The sequence below is a fragment of the Hypanus sabinus genome, chromosome 15 (genome assembly GCF_030144855.1).
Source record: "Hypanus sabinus isolate sHypSab1 chromosome 15, sHypSab1.hap1, whole genome shotgun sequence".
In the NCBI taxonomy this organism is placed as follows: domain Eukaryota; kingdom Metazoa; phylum Chordata; class Chondrichthyes; order Myliobatiformes; family Dasyatidae; genus Hypanus; species Hypanus sabinus.
Genome location: NC_082720.1, coordinates 85,000,755 through 85,011,291, shown reverse-complemented (window position 1 = coordinate 85,011,291; position 10,537 = coordinate 85,000,755).

The window sequence follows — 10,537 nt, the reverse complement described above, 5'->3', positions numbered from 1 at the left end:
AGAGTGAATCCACAGCCCAGACGGCATACCTGCCCAGATACTGAAGGCCTGCTCTAATCAGCTGGCTGGAGTGTTTATGGATGTTGTGTATGTTATGAATAAAAATGCTGGCGGTGGGAACTAAGTTTCATGGTTCTTTACTGGTAGATTCCAAAATTGACATACTTTCATAGATCAATACGGACCTAATAGTGCATGCAAAGACGTGTTACCACAACATAAAGTAGTCCCTTATTATAATGTAGGCTAAACAGTACAATGGACATCTTCAATGTCTCACTTGCCAATCTGAGCTACCCATCTGCTTCAAGTAGGCTTCAGTCATATCAGCGCCCACGAAGAATCTGATAACCTGTCTCAATGACCTTTGCTCAACAGCACTTACCGTACATCCACTGTGAAGTGCTTTAAAAGGTTAGTCATGAAGCATATCATCTCCTGCCTGCGGAGTCACCTGAAATGGCCCGATTTGCCTGCTGTCACAACAGGTCAATAGCAGGTGCCATTTCATTGGCCTTTTACTCAGCTCTGGAACATCTGGACAATGAAGGTGCATAGCTCAGATTGTTCTTCGTTGACTACAGCTCAGCATTCAAGACCATCATCGCCTCGAAATTCATCACAAAGCTCTAAACTTTGCTTCAGGCAGCTGTGGAAGCTAAGTCTGTATGTGCATATAAGGCAATGGTTGATAGATTTTTGATTGGTGAGTGCATGAGGGATACAGGGAGAAGACAGGAGAATGGGACCGAGAGGAAAATTGGATCAGCCATGATGAAATGGTGGAGCAGACTCAATGGGCCAAATGGCCTAATTCTGCTCCAATATTTTATGGTCTAAACTGATTTTATAATCTACAGATTAACTTTCAAGGGCTTCTGTTTTTACAATTCGTGTCCCCCGTTTCTTTTGAACAGTTTGTCTTTTTTTTGCACATTGATTGTTTTTGTTTATACATGTTTTCTTTTTTTTCTTTTCCAATATTTTTATTAGGTTCTACATAGTGGAATACAGAGTACAAGAAAGTGTATATAAGAGGTCAGAAAAGATATACATGTTTTCTAGCAGGTTCTACATTTTTACTGTAAATCCCTGCAAGATATGATAGTATGTGTACTTTGATAATAAATTAACTTTGAACTTTGAACACCATTGCTCTTCATCCCTTAGTAAAGTGAGGCTGTGAAGGATGCGGCATATCACTGTCATATAACGGGCTCTGTAGAAAATATCGCATTGAACCACGAAGCAGTCCAATGGCCCAATAATGGCCCTATGTCCTTTATTTTACTTTTGTTGCTCAGCCACCATATGTTATGATGAAACACTTGGAGTCCTTATGTTTCTGCTAGAAACCACCACGATATTCAGATATTGGTAGGAGTTGCTCAAAAAAGCAATGTGGAATTTGGAGGTTTTCTGGCAATTGGAACACAGTCTAGATACAATTACATGCAAGTGTCTTGCTTTTTACTTAGTGGTTCAAGTACAGATAGCCTAATTCCTTTCATTTTACTAGTGGGTGGTTTTCTTCAAAGTGTTGCAATTTTGCATGAAATAGTATTGTTCTATTTGCGTCAAAGAACTTCAGTTTGAATGTGTACACTAGTTGTCAAAGATTATAACTTCAATCTCCCTGCCCTTGTCGTTTAATGATTGAAGGGAGACAGTATTATCCTTTTGGTTTTGCTGTTCCAGCTTATTACTTTTTCTATATCAATCAAAATTTTTGCAAATACACAACTCACAGGGGCTTTTGAAGTTCAAGCTGTGAATATCTTAACGCTTTGGATAGGTTCTGCTTTGCAGAGGCTCACACTCGGAAAGATAAATTCCCTGTAAAAGCTCTTGGCAAAGCTTCCACTTCCAAACTCATGACTGATGTGGTCATGGCTGTGAGTGATATCATTGTGATAAATAATTCATAGCTCTTCTAAACAAAATATTTCCCAAGTTATTTTTGATGCAGATTGTGGACATTAAATCCTCAAATTACTCTGCTTATTATTTATTAAAATACTTGACAGTTTAATTTCTTTATCAAAGCTGTTTTAACATGTATGCAGTACACAACTGTAAAGTTATGAGGCTGATTTACATTTAGTTTATTTACCCCATCCAACACCTTTCCACTTCAGGTTTTTCCCTGACATGATATATTGGATTCAGCAACAGTAGTATACCTCTATTTATTATTAACTATTACTTTCAGTTATTACTCTGCCCTGCTCCTGCTACATTGTTTTAGTTGCATTGTAATTGCTACTTCCTAAATATCAACGTCAGTCTATTGTCTATTTATAATTTAATACTAGACATGAACAAGTAGGATAGCAAAAGAAAAGAATGAAAAGGTAGGAAGTAAACAGATGGAGAAGCAATCTTAACCTAAGCTCCATCATTCGATAAAAGAAGGATAAATAGATTGGATGAAATAATAAAATAACTGGCATGGAAATTTTCCAGTTGTTTGTCAGGTGTGTTCAGGAAGGTTTCCTGACACAATATGTAGATAAGCCTACAAGAGGAGAGGCTGTGCTTGATCTGGTATTGGGAAATGAACCTGGTCAGGTGTCAGGTCTCTCAGTGGGAGAGCATTTTGGAGATAGTGATCACAATTCTATCTCTTTTACCATAGCATTGGAGAGGGATAGGAACAGACAAGTTAGGAAAAATTTGGAACTTGGAAGCATAAATTGGGAACAGGTGTTCACAGGGAAATGTACTGTAGAAATGTGGAAAATGTTCGGGGGATACTTGCAAGGCATTCTGCACAGGTACGTTCCAATGAGACAGAGAATGGATGGTAGGGTACAGGAACTGTGGTGTACAAAGGCTGTTGAAAATCTAGTTAAGAAGAAAAGAAGAGCTTACAAAAGGTTCAAAAAACTAGGTAATGATAGAGATCTAGAAGGTTATAAGGCTAGCAGGAAGGAATTTAAGAATGAAATTAGGAGAGCCAGAAAGGACCATGAGAAAGCCTTGGCAAGTAGGATTAAAGAAAACCCCAAGGCATTCTACATGTATGTGAAGAGCAAGAGGATAAGAAGTGAGAGAATAGGACCAATCAAGTCTGACAGTGGAAAAGTGTGTATGGAACCGCAGGAGAAAGCTGAGGTGCTTAATGAATACTTTGCTCCAGTATTCACTACAGAAAAGGATCTTGGTGATTGTAGGGATGACTTACAGTGGACTGAAAAGCTAGGTAATTTCTAAAGTAAGTACAGGCTTGGCACAGTATTATGGGCTGTAAGGCCAGTATTGCGCTGTAGTTTCTTTATTTTTCTAAATTACCTCGGGTTACCCAGAGCCCTCTATTTTTCTAAGTCCATGTACCCATCCAAGGGTCTCTTAAAAGACCCTATTGTATCCTCCTCCACCGTCATCGCTGGAAGCGCATTCCACGCACTCACCACTTTCTGCATAAAAAAACTTACCCCTGACATCTCCTCTGTACTTACTTCCAAGCACCTTAAAACTGTCCCCTCTCATGTTAGCCATATCAGCCCTGGGAAAAAGCCTCTGGCTATCCACACAATCAATGCCTCTCATCATCCAAGGAGAAAAGGCCGAGTTCACTCAACCAATTCTCATAAGGCATGCTCCCCAATCCAGGCAACGTTCTTGTAAATCTCCTCTGCACCCTTTCTATAGTTTCCACATCCTTCCTGTAGTGAGGCAACCAGAACTGAACCCAGTACTCTAAATGGGGTCTGACCAGGGTCCTATATAACTGTAATATTACCTGTCGGCTCTTAAACTCAAAGCCACTATTGATGAAGGCCAATGCACCGTATGCTTTCTTAACCACAGAGTCAACCTGCGCAGCAGCTTTGAGTGTCCTAAGGACTCGGACCCCAAGATCTCTGTGATCCTCCACACTGCCAAGAGTCTTACCATTAATACTATATTCAGCCATCATATTTGACCTACCAAAATGAACTACCTCAAACTTATCTGGGTTGAACTCCATCTGCCACTTCTCAGCCCAGTTTTGCATCCTATCGATGTCCCGCTGTAACCTCTGACAGCCCTCCACACTATCCACAACGCCCCCAACCTTTGTGTCATCAGCAAATTTACTAACCCATCCTTCCACTACCTCATTCAGGTCATTTATAAACATCGTGAAGAGAAGGGGTCCCAGAACAGATCCCTGAGGCACACAACTAATCACGGACCTCCATGCAGAATATGATCCATCTACAACCACTCTTTGCCTTCTGTGAGCAAGCCAATTCTAGATCCACAAAGCAAGGCCCCTTTGGATTCCATGCCCCCTTACTTTCTCAATAAGCCTTATGTAAATTATGCAATATGTAAATTATAGAAAATAGAGGCAAGTGGTGCCGGCTGGATTTTAACTTATCAGTCAGAAAATTATCAGTACTAAGGGGAGTTGTTGCACGAAAAGAAATAGATCCATACATTACATACTCTTCATTGATGTCCTTAATTAAACTCCATCTGCCATTTTCCACCCAAGTTTCTACTTAACCGCAGTATTTCTTGCTTTATCCTTTGACAATATTCCTCACTAAGTGCATTTCTACGAATTTTTGTGTCATCTGCAAACTTGCTAATCAGATCACTTAAATTTTTGTCCAAAATATATCACAAACACAGAGGTCCCAGCCCTGCTCCTTGTGGAACCTCACTGGTCACCTATCTCCTGTCAGAAAATCCACCCACCGCCACATGCCTCTGCCTTCTATGTCCAAGCCAATTTTGCATCCATTTACCAGCTCGCCATGGATCGCATGTGACATAATCTTCTGGATCAGCCTACAATGAGAGGCCTTGTCAAATGCTTTACGGAAGTTGATGTAGACATATTGCCTGCCCACATCAATCATCGCTGTCACCTCCTGAAAGTCTGAATCAAACTTGTGAGACAGGACCTCCCCCGCACAAGTTCAGGTTCAAGTTTGCAGTCATTCAACCATTCACACGTATAGCAACAAACTGTGCACAGCACAGCATGTATACCTCACACACATAACAGAACCACGAATAAATTAAGACATAATAAGGTGCATGTATGATACAAGTTAAGAAATAAACGATACAACACTCTTGGTGCTTCTTACGTGATGAGACCTGGGTGGTGGAAGGGAGTTCAGTAGTCTTACAGCCTGGGTGGTGGAAGGGAGTTCAGTAGTCGACAGCCTGGGTGGTGGGAGGGAGTTCAGTAGTCGACAGCCTGGGTGGTGGGAGGGAGTTCAGTAGTTGTACAGCCTGGGTGGTGGGAGGGAGTTCAGTAGTTGTACAGCCTGGGTGGTGGAAGGGAGTTCAGTAGTTGTACAGCCTGGGTGGTGGAAGGGAGTTCAGTAGTTGTACAGCCTGGGTGGTGGGAGGGAGTTCAGTAGTTGTACAGCCTGGGTGGTGGGAGGGAGTTCAGTAGACTTACAGCCTGGGTGGTGGGAGGGAGTTCAGTAGTTGTACAGCCTGGGTGGTGGGAGGGAGTTCAGTAGTCGACAGCCTGGGTGGTGGGAGGGAGTTCAGTAGACTTACAGCTTGGGGAAAGAAGCTGTTCCCCATCCTAACAGTTCCTGTGCTAATGCTGTGATACTTTTACCTGATGGTTGGGTTCAAAGAGATTGTTGGACAGATGGGAGGGATCACTCTCAATGCTAAGGGTCCTGTGTACACAGAGCTCCTGGTAAATATCTCTGATGGTTGGAAGAGAGACCCTGATGATGCTCTCAGCAGTCCTCGCAATCCTTTGTAGTGACTTGCACTCAGATGCCATGCAATTCCCAGACAGCCTACAGAGGAGAGGTTGACAGCCTGACACAGTTGTGCCAGGATAACAACCTCTCCCTCAATGTCCAAAAAAACAAAAGAGCTGATTGTGGATTACAGGAGGAACAGAGACAGGCTCGACCCAAGCAACGTCAATGGGACTGCCATTGAGAGGGTGAGTAGTTTCAAGTTCCTCAGTATACACATCACCAATGATCTCACCTGACTGTACCCACTGTCCGTGCGGCAAAAGAAAGCACAACAGCGTCTCTTCCACCTCGGGTGACTGAAGAAGTTCAGCATGAGCCCCCAGATCCTCAAGACCTTCTACAGGGACACCACTGAGAGCATGCTGACTCGCTGTATCACCGCCTGGTATGGGAACGGCACCAACGTTGATCGCTGGGCACTGCAGAGAGTGATTTGGACAGCCAAGCACATCTGTGGATTTGAACTTCCCTCCATTGTGGAGATTTACAGCAGCAGGTGCATAAAGAAGGCCTGGAAGATCATCGGGAATGCCAGTCACCCCAACCACAAACTGTGTCAGCTGTTTCCGTCTGGCAAATGGTACCACAGTATTAAAGCCAGGACCAACAGGCTACAGGGCAGCTTCTTTCTACAAGCATTAGACTTATAAATTCACATGTCTGTACATTGCAACGGAGTCATAACTCAAAGAGTTTTATTCCTTCAAGTTGTGGGATGGATGTAAGATTTAAATCTAATTCTATACCAGACAGTAGTGCAGTTGGTCAATCCACTCTCGATGGCACTCCTGAAAAAAGTGACTAAGATTGGAAGGGGGAGTCTCACATCTCAATAGCCTCAGAAAGTGGAGACGCTGCTGTGCTCTTTCGACCAAAGAGGAGGTGTTGAGGGACTAGATGAGATCGTCCATTATGTACACGCCTAGAAACTTAGTGCTTCTACTAAATTCATGCCTTTTGAAACCTGATTAATTCCTGTCACTAGAAATCTTCTCTTGTAATTTCCCTACCACTAATGTAAGGCCCAAAAGCCTATAACTTCCTAGATATTTCCTGTGCATTTCTAAAACAAAGGAACAACAATGGCCATAATTCAGTCTTATGAGTTCTTGCCACGACTTTGGAAAGTGCAATGATTTCTGTTAAGATTCCAACCATCTCCCCCATTGACATCTTGTATAACGAAGTGATTTAGAAATAGGCCTACCGAGGAGAGTGCAACTGAAGACTTAACTGCCAAGTGGTCTCTAATAAATCCAGCAAGGAATTGAGAAGAAACTTCTTTGAAAAAAGTATACTGGTATGATTAATTAAGGCAAATGTCATTGGTACATTTAAGGAGAGGCTATATAATAACATGTGAAAGGTTAACTGATGAAAGATGAGGAAAGCCTTGTGTTTGGCATCTACAATAACACACACGTGGTGTTGCTGTCTATATGCACTGTGTAATGTCATAGAGAAATCTAAATATTGATCGAAGGATCATCTGGTATTATTTAGTTCAACTAAATTTATCTTTTATATTTGTTTTACGTTGCTTATTTCAAGCCTCCAGCAATAAGGACAACAAAGGGTTGTCTGTGGGAGGCCATGGAGCAGCTACAGACTGTTGTGAGTCAGTAGACTAGGACTGTGTTCAAGGACTCGTCCGTGGTTCTGAATGAATACACCACGGTTGTCACGGACTTTATAAATGCGGTTGTAGACAGGTGTACCCCCACAAAATCACTCAGAGTCTTCCCCAACCAGAAGCTCTGGATGAACTGTGAAATTTACAATCTGCTGACTGCTAGATCAAAGGCATTCAAGTTTGGCGACTGAGAAAGTCCAGGTACGATCTCCAGAAAGCCATCTTATGGGTGAAGTGGCAATTCCAGACTAAACTTGAATCAATGAAGGATGTTCGAATGCTGTCACCTCTTATGAAGTAAAATCAAGTGACAACGGTGGGCTTCACTTCTAGATAAGCTCAATACCTTCTATACTCACTTTGACCTTCAAAACATGGAGGAACCATCACAACTCCTAGAGTCCCTGGTGATCTTGGGATTTCATTCTCTGAAGCCAGCATGCGAGCATCCCTCAGGAGGGTGAACCCACAAAAAGCTTCCTAGCCAGATGGGGTACCTGGCCAAGTACTGATCAGCTGACTGGAGTGTTCACTGAGATCTTTACCGCTTCACTTCAGCAGTCTGAGATACCCAGACTGTTTCAAGCAGGTTTCAAATATACCAGTAACTAAGAAGAGTGTGGTAACCTGCCTCAATGATTATCATCCAGTAGCACTTACATCCACAGTGATGAAGTGTTTTAAGAGGCTGGTGATGAAGCGTATCAACTCTGCCCTGAGAAGCAACTTGGATCCACTCCAGTTTGCATCCTGCACAACAGGTCCACAGCAGATGCCTCTCATTGGCTCTTCACACAGCCAATGGAACATCTGGAATGCGAAGATGCACAAATCAGAATGCTCTTTATCGAACAGCCCAACATTCAGTACTATCAGCCCCTCAAAATTGACCAATGAGCTTCAAGACCTTGGATCCACTTGCACAAGGAGAAATGGATCTTCAATCTCCTCACCAGCAGGCCCGTCGGTTGGGATTGGCAACACCATCTCCTCCACAGTCTCCACTTGTACAGGTGCTCCATAAGGCTGTGTGCTTAGTCCCCTATCCTGCTCGCTTTATACTAATGACTGTGTGGCTAAGCACAGCTCCAATGCCAAATTCAAGTTTGCTGACATCACCACTGTCATATTGAAAACCTGGCTGAGTGGTGCCACAACAACAACCTTTCACTCAATGTCAGCAAGACCAAGGAGCTGATTTTTGACCTCAGGAGAAGGAAACCAGAGATCTATGAGCCAGTCCTCATTATGGGATCAGAGATGGAGAACTTTAAATTCCTCGGTGTTATCATTTCAGAGAACCTATCCTGGGCTCAGCACGTCAGTGCAATGACAGCGCCTCTACTTCCTTAGTAGTTATGAAGATTTAGCATGACATCTAAATCTCAAAATACATTCAAAAACTTCTATAGTTGTACCGTGGACAGCATTCTGACTTGAGTACAGAGAGACCTTCTCTGTACTCCCTCTATGGCAAGAATGTCTTTTCTCAGATTAGGGGACCAAAACTGCACACAATATTCTAGGTGTGGTCTCACCAAGGCCTTGTACAACTGCAGTAGAACCTCCCTGCTTCTGTACTCAAACCCTTTTGCTATGAATGCCAACATACCATTTGCCTTTTTCACCGCCTGCTGTACCTGCATGCCCACCTTGGTCTCATTGCATCTCCCCTTTTCCTAATCGGCCACCGTTCAGATAATAATCTGTTTTCCTGTTCTTGCAACCAAAGTGGATAACCTCACATTTATCCACATTAAATTGCATCTGCCATGAATTTGCCCACTCACTTAACCTATCCTAGTTACCCTGCATCCTCTTAGCATCCTCCTCACAGCTAACACCTGTGACCTGTACACAACTCCCACCAGCATTTTCTGCCCCATAGTGTTATGCAGCTGTACCCATATCAATTCCATATCCTCCAGGCTAATGTCCTTCCTTTCTATTGCGTTAATCTCCTCTCTAACCAGCAATGCTACCCCACCTCCTTTTCTTTCCTGTCTATCCCTCCTGAATATTGAATATCCCTGGATGTTGAGCTCCCATCCTTGATCACCCTGGAGCCATGTCTCTGTGATCCCAACTATATCATATTCATGAATAACTATCTGCACATTCAATTCATCCACCTTGTTACGAATGCTCCTCGCATTGACACACAAAGCCTTCAGGCTTGTTTTTACAACACTCTTAGCCCTTATACAATCATGTTGAAAAGTGTCTCTTTTTGCTTTTTGCCCTGGATTTGCCTGCTTGCCACTTTTACTTTTCACCTTACTACTTTTTGCCTCTATCCTCATTTTACACCCCTCTGACTCTCTGCTGTTGTTCCCATCCCCCTGCCACATTAGTTTAAATGTCCTATGTCCAATGCCATCATGCTGATTATTCCTTATGAGATAAATAAGTACGTGGCAATATTCCTGTAGAGTAACACAGGTAACTGTTCATCCTGAAACAATCAACTTTCTAATGAGTTTTTTTAGCAGTTTTCAAGCAAATGACTCCACTGGCAAGATATAATTCTTGCATTGAAAATAACTAGTACATGGTGCTGCAAACTGACTGTTATACAGACAGTTTACTGCACGTTGTCCTATGTAGCTTATCGGTTAATTGGTTAACCTATGTAGCTTTTTGCTTATAGGCGAGGCAATGTAGCACCATTCAATCTAACCCAGTGGCTCTCAGACTTTTTGTGTTACCACCCCCTTGTCTCTCAGACCACATCCTCTCACTATCTGATCATTACGTAAAAACTATAAAGAATTTATAATTGAAAGAAAATTGGAATTAATTTGAAATAGTGAAAGAAAATAGGAACTGTAAAATTCAAAGCAGTGATAATTAATTGCAAAAATTGTCCAAATCTATTTAAAGCGACAATTAAAATAATTTATTTAATTACAGTGAATAATTTTCATCAACAATATTGGAGTGTACATTAGTGGTATTTCATTGCTTTTTTACCTTTCTATGAAATGGATGGGCTTGGTGCAGTGATATCAGCTTTCCGACATCAGGCAGAATATCACTCAGAAAGAGTCTCAGTTCCCAACATTCAGTCATTTGCAAGCTGCTTCATTGCTTTGAAAGAGGTTGGATGACTGCATTGAAACCACACTCCACTAAATATGATGTTGGAAAAGCGATAAGGAACATCTTG